Here is a 12,547-nt window from a genome sequence, read left to right as displayed (position 1 = left end):
AGAGGCTCGTGATGTCATCGCTGAGCTGTCTGTCTGTCTGTCTGTCTCTCTCTCTCTCTTTCTCTCTCTCTCTCTCTCTCTCTTCCTCTCAATTCAATTCATTTGTATTGTCAAAGCAATTGGACATACATACATACATATATATATATATATATATATATATATATATACATACATACATACATCCATACATGCTAGAAAGTCATTACTATGTTATCTTAAAGGCTAACTAAGCAGAACATATATCATTATAGAACAGAGTTCATAGGTCAACACATGGTTTTAGGGAACAGGCACGTAGGTCATACCGTTTGACATTGTCTCCAAGGTTCTCATCGTAAATAACAAACAGAAATCAAACTATCTTCTGGGCTGACCTTCTAGCTTGACCGTATCTTTCTTAAGTATACAAGAGAGAAAAACAGGTGTAAGAAAATAATTTCTAATTTTCCTTCTACACATATATACATACATACATACATATGTAGCGTTATGTTGGGTGTATTTGGATAAGAGCATTTGGGCTCTGAGCTGAAGCACTGTTCTAAAGAAGACCTCTCCCCCCCCAAAGTTATCAGATTTCCTTAGCTCATCAGCTTGGAACTGGTTTGCATCAAAGTGACAGTTTTGGGGAGGATGGCACCGAGAAGAGGCCAAATAGTTTGGAATTCTGCTATGAGATGTCTGGAGAAAGGGGCCTGTAGGTGATAAAAACTCTTTGAAGTGGATGAGAGCCGAAATCCCGACATAGAGCTACGAACCCAGGCCAACCGGCATTTCCAAAAGATGGCATGGATTGACATCAGTCATAAATAAAGCCTCCCTCCAATAGGACACTGGGGGCTGAAACCGAAATCCAATCTCAAGAACTCAGGGACCAATCACCTACTGATCTGACAGACTATAAGGAACAGCGGACAGTCTTTCTCTCTCTCTCTCTCTCACCTGAACCAGAAACTCGCTGCCACAGCTCAACCTGTAGCTCTGTTGCCAGAACCGGAATCAGAAACCAACCAAGTCTTTGCCGGCAACAGAAGAGTTAAACTGGGAGAAGGAGATTGAGCGAATAATTATTTTAAAGGACTTTATTAAATAAATAACTTTACAGACCCACCTGATCAGTGGAGTTTTACAGCTGGACAATTGACTAAGTCGACTGAATACCAAAGTGTCAGTCACTTAAATAGCTATTTGAGTCTTAAGAAACTTGACCCTTGGAACAAACAGGGCCCTGCTTTCCTCAAAGACTTCGTCTTCAAGTAACTACGGTGGAACCCTGCTTACAAAGAAGATTTTGTGCACAACCTTGGAGCCTTCAAACCAATGGAAAATCTGTTTGGAAAAGACTCTACATTGGCGAAACCCCAACTTCCAGGTGCATCGACTGAGTGGAAGTTCTTGGACAAAGCCGAACCGGACTGCCTTTGTTCCAAACCACACGGACCTCGTGCCGTGTGCTGTTATCTGAGCCCGAAGCCAGAGAGGCCTCTCTGCGACGAAGTTCACATAAGTTTAACAGTTTGGAGTTTGTGATTCATGACATTTGAGAAATCAATTAGAAATGTTAATCTGTGATTCATAACTCTAGAATGTGTAATATCATTTAGTTTTCTTAAATATAAATGTGAGTTGCATTCAACTGTTTTGTTGATAATTTTAGAAATAAAATCTGTCAACGCCGAGAAATATCTTCTCATTCCTGTTTAACTGTTTAGTCTGAAATTGACACAAGTTAATAGACATTAGATTATTGGTGGCCCTGCCTATCCTTAATCATTGAATAATAATCAGTTAAGGGAAATTGTGGTAACAAATAGGATCTTTCTCGGCACCTAAACGTAAATGAGACTGATATATATATAACGAGAAGTTACCTGACATAAATACTAACCTGCGTAGTTATTTAATGTCTGACTAATAATACTAACGAGAGACTCACCTTCGTCTTACTAACCGGTATTGTAGTCAATGTGTTTATAACCTTTTTTGTTTAACGATTTGTTAAACGGAATGTACGTGCTCTGTGATGTCATAGCAGTAAGCTGAGAGAGGCTCGTCATGTCATCGCTGAGCTGGCTGGCTGGCTCTGTGTGTGTGTGTGTGTGTGTGTGTGTGTGTGTCTCTCTGTCTGTCTGTCTGTCTGTCTCTCTCTCTCTCTCTTACTCTCTCTCTCTCCCTCTCAATTCAATTCATTTGTATTGTCAAAGCAATTGGACATGCATACATACATACATACATATATATGGAAAATAAACAATATGTGTACATCTCTTTCTGCATTAGTGGTGCCCTCACAGATGTGCAAGTTACATGACAGACAGACAGACAGACACACACACACTTTCACACACAGACAGACAGACACAGACACACACAGACACACACACACATACTTTGACAGACAGACAGACAGACACACGCATATTATGGGTCTTTGTTGGGTAGTGAAATGGGTAGCATCAGTCGCAGTGTGGGTAATGTCAGGGAGCCAATCATAGTCCCCGTTATTTGCCACGGAAGGCCAGATCACTAATAGCCACTGTCCCCTGATATTACACTTTTTTACAATCACTTTGGCACTCATTTCAGAACCTTGATGTCATTTTTCAAAACTCTAGACACCCGATGATCAAAATGCACATTTTTCAAAACTCTAACACTTTTTTACAATTGCTTGGATACAATACACATCAACCTCAGATCATTTGTTCATTGAACTAAAATGACACAACTTAACATCAAAGTATTACCATTTCAAAATGCAATTCACACATTACATCTGAGATCACTGTCTATTCATTTCATTACAAAGATCTAACTATCAATTGATACAGCTGCTCAAAATGATAAGTGACTGTTGCATTACTCTTAATGCATAATTTTATGGAAACTGACAAACAATATTCCATGTTTCGATCATGAAAGTTTCAGGATAATGAGATCCATTGACATCAATAAACGAGGAGCATGAACCAGTTGGACTACATTATCTATGGATGTAATATTTCATCATCATTCATCATCATGTAGCACTTTTCCACACCATGTTTGCAGTGTGGAAGGAAAGTTAGAATTTTTTTCTCTAATACCTGTTTTTCTCTCTTGTATACTTAAGAAAGATAAGGTCAAGCTAGAAGGTCAGGCCAGAAGGTAGTTTGATTTCTGTTTGTTATTTACGATGAGAATCTTGGAGACAATGTCAAACAGTATGATTGAAGTGCCTGCTCCCTAATCCATGTGTTGATCTATGAACTCTGTCCTATAATGATATAAATTCTGCTTAGCTAACTTTTAAGATAACATAGTAATGACTTTCTGATTATAACCAGCTCTTTGATTTTTGTGTATAAAAGCTCTGACTGTTAAAATGAAGGCAGAGCGACTTTGGGATCTACTTGAGTCACTGTTCCTCTCCACGCTGCGTGTATTAAAGGCATTGCAACTAACGCTCCAACCTGGTTGAAGATGATTGTTCTTCCACATCAGATTTGACATTACTGTATGTATGCAGGCCCTTGTAATTGCTTTTCCAATACTGCCAACTGGTTATTGATGATTGATTTCACATTGTGGTACGAGTATCGAGTGAAATGAGTGCTATCCACCCCAGCAACACAGTGATAACATGGAGCCGGCAAGTCATCCAGGTCACAATAGAGGTCAAGCAGTGGGAGGAGGAAGACGTGGTGGTCAAAGGAATGGAAGGGGACATGCACCCCTTCTGAGAGGTGGTCGTGGGCCTCGTCATAGAGGAGGGCTTAGGCCTCACCAGAGAGGCAGCCATGGGCCTCATTTGAGAGGTGTTGGGGGAACGTGGTAGAGGACAAGGCCACGGACCAGACAGCGGCAGCAACAGCAAATAGTGTCCAGTGAAATCCGAGAAATAGTTGTAGAGCATGTTGTAAATCATGGCATGACCATGACTGAGGCAGCTACAATGATTCAATCAAACCTCAGAATCAACTCAGGATCAACTGTGGCCTCAATCATCAGAAATTTCCGTACTGAGAAGCGGCAAGTCTTCAGCATGCACTAAACATTAGGCTACTCTCAATTGTCAAATGACTGTATACTGCATACCAATGTGTAGCACAGAGTATAGTGTGCCTTTTGAAAGAAATGCAGACAGAGTGAAGCAGCTGATGACTGAGTATGTTCAGGTATGTTCAGTTTCAAGATGCCTCTTGTGAAAAATGGTTGTGAGAACCTGAACCTGAACACAGGGCTGATGGAAATTTAGAAGTACAGTAATCAATCCTTTGTTTTGCTTTTTACACTAAGCCAGGTGAGGAACACTGCAGTTGACATTTTACTGTAGTTTTGTTCTTTTTTGTAGCTAATTATTGTTGCATGGATTCAAAGAAACCTATGGTGTGATTTGATTGTATTGCATCAATACATTTCAGATTTTGTTCAATGATTCCACTGTGTCTGTAGTATTCTCTCTACTAGTCCTTTTACAGTGATGTATTTATGTGTAGTACCATAATGAAACATGTATCACATATTTTGTACTACAATATTTAATGATTGTACGAACAACTACACAGTGAAACTATCGGTATCTTCTGTGTGGGTGATCTAAATAAATGTTACTATGGTATTTCATGATAAATGAATTATTTGAACCAACAAGTCTGCAAGTGCAAGGTTTCTTTAAAGATATGAATGCACAATGCAATGTTTTGAACATTGGACAGCCTGTGTTACAAGTGATGACCGTTTTGAGTTTTGTGTCTAGAGTTTTGAAAAATGACATCAAGGTTCTGAAATTAGTGACAAAGTGATTGTAAAAAACTGTATATTCATCCTATTTAATGTGCTCTTTTAAAATGTACTTTTCTTTTTTATGTTGCCATTTCTGTTCTACCAATGTTTCAGTTGTTAGCCAAAGATTGACAGAGTACATCTCATACACACAGGCCAGACAGCAAGGATTTCTTTTTGAAATTCAATTACAAATGCTGCATGAACTCATCAATACGATTAGAGCTCCTGAAAGCAATATAACTAACTCACTCTACAGCATCTCATTAGCAGTGAAAAGAAACCAAGAAAGTTGGGACAGTCGACTGTTTACCACTATGTAACATCACCTTTTCTTTTAATAACACTTATTAAGCACTTGGGCACTGAAGGCACCACTTGGTTAAGTTTAGCAAGCGGGATTTCCCCCCATTCATCCATTATGCATTTCCTCAGCTGCGCAACTGCACAGGGCCTTCGTTGTCTTAATTTGCACTTCATAGTGCGCCACACATTCTCAATTCGGAGACAGGTCAGGACTGCAGGCAGGCCATGCTAGCACCCGCACTCTCTGCCTACGCAACCATGCGCTTGTAATCTGGGCAGAATGTGGTTTGGCGTTATCCTGCTGAAAAATGCAGGGACGTCCCTGGAAAAGACGATGTCTGGATGGCAGCATATGTTGCTCCAAAATGTGTACATCTCTTTCTGCAAAAATGGTGCCCTCACAGATGTGCGAGTTACATGACAGACAGACACTCATACACACTGTCACACCCACACACACACACACACTTTCACAGACAGACACACGCACACACACTCACTTTCACACAGAGACAGACACACAAACACAGAGACAGACACACACACTTACAGACACACACACACACACTCACTTTCACACAGAGACACACAAACACATACACTTTCACACAGACACACACACACATACATACATACATATATAAGGAAAAGAAACAATACATTTAAAAATCACAAAAAAATGTAATAAAGTACAGAAAATCTAAATGTAATAAAATGTGATCTTTAATACACACAAATATGTATGGCTGGTCGGATGCGTCTTGGACTCGGGTTCCTCTTCATTACGTATAATGCTTTTGCCTTTTGCTATAGCTTTCCGTGGAGGGGATCGTGGGTGAGTTTGTACCATTCTTGGGAGGCTCTGCCTTGTTGGGGCGGAGCTGTGATCCAGGTGAACAGCAGATCGGACATAGGTGGGCATGTGGGCGGAGGAGGAAGGCCGGTCAAGCAAATAAGCTTGCTAAGGTACGCAGCAGCAGCAAGCAGCCCCACCATCCAGTCAGCCAGCCAGTCTGGCTGGCAGTGACTGAGTGGTTGACAGACGGCAAGCAACGGAATGTACGTGCTCTGTGATGTCATAGGAGTCACCTGAGAGAGATGTTTGTGATGTCATCGCTGAGCTGGCTGGCTCTGTGTGTCTTGCTGGCTGTGTGTGTGTGTGTGAGAGAGAGAGAGACTTTTTGACTTTTATCAGACTTCATTGCCTGTTTGCAACACGCAATAATTCATACAAAAGAAAATAAATAAATAAATAAAAAATAGTGTTCCCCTTTGTTTGTCTCCCCCCAACAAGCATTAACTCCGCCACTGATCTGTACACTTTTAAAGAAAGCAACCCAATACACACAACAAAACAACCATCAAATACTAAACCCTATAAATGAATTACATAATAAAAACCAACTCCCCGTCATACAATTCACAAAGGGCATCATTAATACACCAGACCTGTTCAAAACTCTCCAAATCATTCATCAGCCTGTAATAGTTAAACTCTAGTCTGACTCTGCACTTGACCAGCATGGCAAACACTCTCACTGCATCCTCACTGCCCTCCCCACACACTCTGTTCTTCCTAGTCTTATAGACGGCCATTTTAGCCTGGCCCAGCAAGAAGTTTACCAGCTGGTCCACATGTTTGGTCTTTCTGGTGTATCGCGCCCCTAAAATAAAAACCTTTGTGTTAAAAATCAGGTTAAGATCAGTAAAAAGACGAGTTAAAAGACTAAAAATGGGTGACAACCGAGAGCAAGTGCTGAAACAGTGAAACACGGTCTCTCTCTGAGCACAGAATGGGCAGGCGTCGGACACAGCAGGGTTAAGAACAGTAATAAAAGAATTGACAGCAATAATGGTGTGTAACACCCTCCACTGCAGATTGCCAGCTCTCTTATTGAGGGGGGCTTGTACAGGCTTCTCCAGGCGGGCGCAGTGTCTTCCCCCAGCCCCAGCCTGTAAAGTAATTTTAGGAATCACAAAGAAACAGTTGAAAGTGCTAAATAAGTATTTTGATGCACCATATTAATTTAGGAAATTTACATGTTGTTTTTCATCAGCTTCTGTATCTGATGGCTCCACATCACTGGCTGGATTGACAGCAACGACACTCTAAAAAAAGAAGTGTTAAGTTTGAGCATTCAGGACTTGTTTTGAAGATCCTGAATATCACTGGTCCACAATTTATCTGTGAAACTATGGGTTAATCTCCATATACAAAATACCTTTCACACACACTTTAAATTTACAACTAAATTCACATGTTGATGTCTTTCGTCAGCTTCTGTATTTGATGGCTCAATATAACTGGTTGCATTAACAGCAACGGCACACTACAAGAAAATAACATTATATTTAAACATTCAGGACTGGTTTAGCATCACCTCGAATATCCCTAGCCCTTGAGGTCGATTGTTATTGTGGTCTTCAAGACCAGTGCTTCTCAACCTTAGTCCTGGAGGAGGCCCACTGTCTGCTGATTTTCATTACAACAACATTGTAGGTTATATCAGTGACTGTGGTCCTAAAGTACCCCTATGCCTGCTGTTTTTTTTCCAGTTGAGCTCTTAATTACCTAATTGGCTTAACTGAAACCATTTAACCCTTTTCCCAGGTCTTTGGTTGTTGATGAGTTACAAAGAGCTGGATTGTGGCCCGCCATGACTGGAAGTGAAGAACACTCACTCTAGGCCTTTAACTTAATGTTCATATGTAGGGGCCTATCCATCTGATTTGTTTTTGCACATTTATTAACAGAAAAATTGATGGTATGTGAAATCATCTGAGCTGAAAAATATAATGTTCCACCAATAATAAAATAAATGTATTAATTAAAATTATAGAGATAATAGAATGTTCACAGATTATTAGTTCAGAAAACAAAATATTTTTTTATATCTTAAATAGAATTAACACTCAAATCAGTTGTAGGGTAAACAAGGTCTATTTTTTGGATTGATTTTATAATTATACATGTATGGCTGCATGAAGCTTACCTGAGAATCTGATATTTTAGTAACTTTGTTGCTTCTTGTTGGGTAGTCCACGTTTGCCTCCGTTCTTTTTCTGTAAATGTAAATCAAAAGGCAATAATTACATACTGTAATTAAAATACAAAAAGTATAAACATTGTATTATTATTTTTGTATCCTGTTTCTCCATCTCGATGCTGTTCTTTTTGGAATTGCATATCTAGGTTTACTTAAATACTGTTTATAAGATTGTAAACTCATCATCCAAATTTCTTCATTTGCCAAACTTTATGTAGTGCGCTTGCAGTTTCAGAAGAAGAAAAAAAACTGTAACAGATGGGATATGTAGTACTTTATACTCGAGTGGTCTATGCGATTACACCCTGTTGGTGTTATTAAGAACGCCAAGTACCAGAATGCAGAGCGGGACTGTTTTTTGTGCCGTGACTTGTCGGGGGAAAAACGCGCAGAAAAAACGGACGAGAAGGTGAAGGTAGTATGGCGGTGATGCACGCGTTGGTGAAGTGGGAAAGCGGGGTCGACAAAGACTCTTACAGCGTGATTCCCACTGCTTGCTTTCGCAATTTTGATTTATTCAGCATTGCTGATGATGACGAAGAGACGACTCGAAACTTCAGAGCAGAGTGGAGAGACACGAACAAACCTCCAAAAGGTGGATGGCCTGTCCATGAAGCGCAGATCATTATGACTGGTAACAATGTTTATTTAAAAAAAAAAAACATTAAAGTCTTTACATGCTATTTGATATATACAATCACAGTATATTTGAAATGAATGTTTAAGTTATTAATGTGTTGTACTTCTAACATACTCTTATAACATGGTAGGTGGTGGTGAGGGCGCTAAAAACTCGTCATACTTGACTGGCATTTGTAAGAACGATTTATTGGGTGTTGTGCTTTACAATAAAATCCCCCAAATCACAAAAAAAATTAAACCAGATATAATTTAACTTCAGTTTTGATTCAGTGTTGGCTGTTCATCTTAATTTGTATGGTCAAAGCACAGTATTTTTATGACAAATAAATATAATCCCCAAATATCTGTGGACATAATGCAGGGTTTTATTTATTTTATTTTTATTTTAGGAAAAGAAGGCGAACTAAGAAGAAAACTTAATGACCTAACAAAAATGCCCTGTCCTAAAATGAAGAGAGTACCTAAACCAAACAAAAAACTTCAAATTTCAGATGATAGTGACCTTGATGAACCACAGTTACCGGTGAGATAATTACTGCAAATATTAAATAAATGTATTGCAGGATTGTTTTATTTAAATCATTTTCATATATATATATATATATATTCATTTTAAACTCTTTTCCTCTCTGAATACAGCACAAAATAAGAAAGAAAACCGATGGAGCTTCAAGAATTAGATCCCGTCATATTCTACAGACATTTAAAGAGTCCAGTGAAGTTGAGCTACAGCAAAAAGTTAAGCAGCTCGAAAAGGAAAACACTTAAAAAGACCTTACCTTGATAAATGTTATTCTTCAGTAATTTAGATTCCAGAGTAATGTATTATAGTTGATCATACTGAAGTAATCTAGAACCACAATACAGACTCTTAATGTGCACTGTCTAATAGTTTAATAATACTGATTATTAAATAAAGTTTTTCAACATAACTTCATAATCCTACATTAATGACTATATGCATTACATTAGATCTGGTAATTCTTGTATTTTATCTCTTTTATTTTTTTGTAGCTAATGTTAATGACCCACAAAAAGGTCAGTTTGCCAATAACATAGAGCAAGTCTCTCAAGTATAATTGCAGGCATTGATGGTTTTGTTTTCACTTTGTATTAAATATATTACTAGAAATGATTATCATTTAATACTAAGGTTTTTTTCTCCAGAGATTCCAGACCTTTTGGACAATCTGAAAAAAATTGTAACAAAAGCCACATTTATCAGCAATGAAGACAAAAGTGTGTCACCATCAAGTGGTTCTGACAGCCCCACAGCAAATTGTTCTGAATCTGACAAAGAATCACCAAAACAGGTATAACACTCTTGGTCTACAATATTACAAAGACAAGGTAAAAATATATATATTGAAAACAAATATTGGTTGTAAACAATCTAATGATGCTACATTATCAGTTATATTCATAGTTATAGTTGATAATAAGAATGTAATTGAATTATGGGTGTCACAGATTCACTGACTTTATTATGTCTGTAAATTAATAAACTTAGAATTGAGACATACTGTGGTCTTTAATAACACATTTCTGTAACAAAATCACAGCCTTACTGATAATGTATTCCACTTAACATAATATAAGAATAGTTTGGGGATAAACTTGTTTTTTATTTACCATTGTCTTTTAGGTGGAAATATTCCCAGGCACTGGAGTTTACATTGACAAACTGTCCTGGATCCTTGCAGAGAGGTGCAGTACGAATACGTCATATGCAAGAACCCTGACGGTTGCTGTCTTTGACTTTCCAACATTACTAAAGAGCAATCTTCGTGGTGGTGGCAGCAAGAGAGATCCAACTTCGGAGACATTAAGATCCTCATTGATGTTATTGAGGATCATATACAGCTGCCTTCGGAAGGACACGACGTGTTTCAGTTGCGGGGCTTTGCAGCCCAGCGGGACCCTCTTAATGCCGGACATCAGCTGCCCGAGCCGGTGCGGATGAACGGAGGGACGTTAGACAGCGTTACCTTCCGGGCAGGAGCAGCGAGCGGCAACACCGGGGTGAAAGTGTCGTCTAACACTGTGCCATTAGCCACTAGCTGATTGAGCAGATCAGTGGTTTTTAAGAAGATAACAATGGCAGCAGACTTGATATTTTCACACCCTGCTACCTCCCCAACCGCTAACACACACTGCTCTAGGGGGCAGAACTGCACCGGAGCGATCTTGACTCCATGGCGTCGGGTCAGTTTTTCAAAAGACGCATTCAGGGGGTCCGACCCCCCGACCCGGGAAGAACTACCGGTACTCCCCCCTCCCCTCCCCTGTTCCCCCACAATAAGAAAAGCACTGAAAACAGAAGACAAAATAAACAAACTGAAAAAAGTAAAGCAACAAAAAAACGCAGCCAAAGGACAGAGCTCTCAGCAGCACTCCCGCTCACTGCAGACCCCTCCCACACACTCCCAGCTGAGAGAGAGAGAGAGTTAGTGTCTGTCTGTCTCTCTCTCTCTGTAGATGCATCATAGGGAACATATGTAACAATCTCTCTTTTTGTTTACCAAAAATGAGAATGAACGTATTTCAAGTGGGTGTTGCCTTGGTTGGAAACGTTTTAAGATTATTTATGAAGTGTAAAGTGGATTAGTCTCAGTTCTCCGTAGTTTTCAATGTATGTGCCATTCAGTAGCGTTAATGTCACAGATGTGCCCTATGCAGTGGTAGGGTCAATAAAATGTCAGTAAAACTTTATTTTAGCAATTATGGAGGGGAAGAACTGCAAATAGCGGGTCCCCACTAATGATCTAATTTACCAACAACGTTTAAAATTAGGTCTTGCGAAGCTGCCAAATAATGCTGTATAATCGTATGTGTCTTCATACACCGGCTGCTATAGTCTGATAGCTTTGATTATATATACATATTTTCTCGTGAACCACAAATGCTATTTGCTTGATTTTTACAGAGTATGTTATAAATACCATTCTTATGAAGCCTGACAAATTGTATGCTGTAATTATGAATATTTTCAAATCATTTGTTTGTTTTTCCTAACATGTTACAAATGTTCCCTATGTGAAAGATGCATTATATCTTAATAACGTCTAAACAATTAAAGATATACAGATTATTATTTTCGGTAAAGTTATAACACATTGCTATTAACTATGTGTGTCAGTAAAAGTTTAAAAAATCCTAATAATTTTTTATTGATCCTGCAAAATAGGTGTTTAGGGAACATTTGTAACATTAGGGTTACGATTTGCCATAGACGCGGAATGAGTTTGATTGTGATGTTAAATGGGGTTTAAAGACGCAGTCGCCTCGGTGCTGATTACTATTGCTGTGTTTCTCCACTTCTACTCCATGCTTGGGAACGCCCACATCCAGTGACGTCAAAACCGGTGGAAAAGCGGGCCGGTTCAAAAAAGATCAGCTGGATCCCAGGCCGAGCAGCAGCTCCGGCTCCAGCACCGGCACCATGTCGCTGGAAAAGCGCTAAGTGAGCTCACAGTGAGCTCAGTGTAATGTCTGCTCTGGTGAGCTCACAGTGTGACCTAGTCGTGAGTTCACGTCTTCACTGGGTAGTCCATGACAACTTAATTGACTCAATTCTTGGGCTTAATTGGTCAAAATGACCATTGGTTGAAGGTACTCAGGGACTGATGTGTAGAGAGACTTATTAAACCTGCAGGATTGTGGTTTTCCCAGAACAGAATTAACCAGTGTAGCGTTATGTTGGGTGTATTCTGATAAGAGCATTTTAGCTCTGAGCTGAAGCACTGATCTAAAGAAGACCTCTCCCCCCAAATTTATCAGATTTC

At 39.3% G+C, this 12,547-nt stretch overlaps 1 non-coding gene across 1 annotated transcript; it reads left to right on the top strand.

The window, feature by feature from the left end:
* Nucleotides 1–5,836: 5,836 nt before the first annotated feature.
* Nucleotides 5,837–5,951, top strand: LOC136744084 (U5 spliceosomal RNA). Its single transcript, XR_010815887.1, has one exon. It is a non-coding gene; the product is annotated as a U5 spliceosomal RNA (small nuclear RNA).
* The last annotated feature ends 6,596 nt before the right edge of the window (nucleotides 5,952–12,547 follow it).

Source organism: Amia ocellicauda, unplaced genomic scaffold, assembly GCF_036373705.1.
Source record: "Amia ocellicauda isolate fAmiCal2 unplaced genomic scaffold, fAmiCal2.hap1 HAP1_SCAFFOLD_82, whole genome shotgun sequence".
NCBI classification, from domain to species: Eukaryota; Metazoa; Chordata; class Actinopteri; order Amiiformes; family Amiidae; genus Amia; species Amia ocellicauda.
Note: the sequence above shows the minus strand (reverse complement) of the source record. Positions and strands in the feature narration are given on the sequence as shown.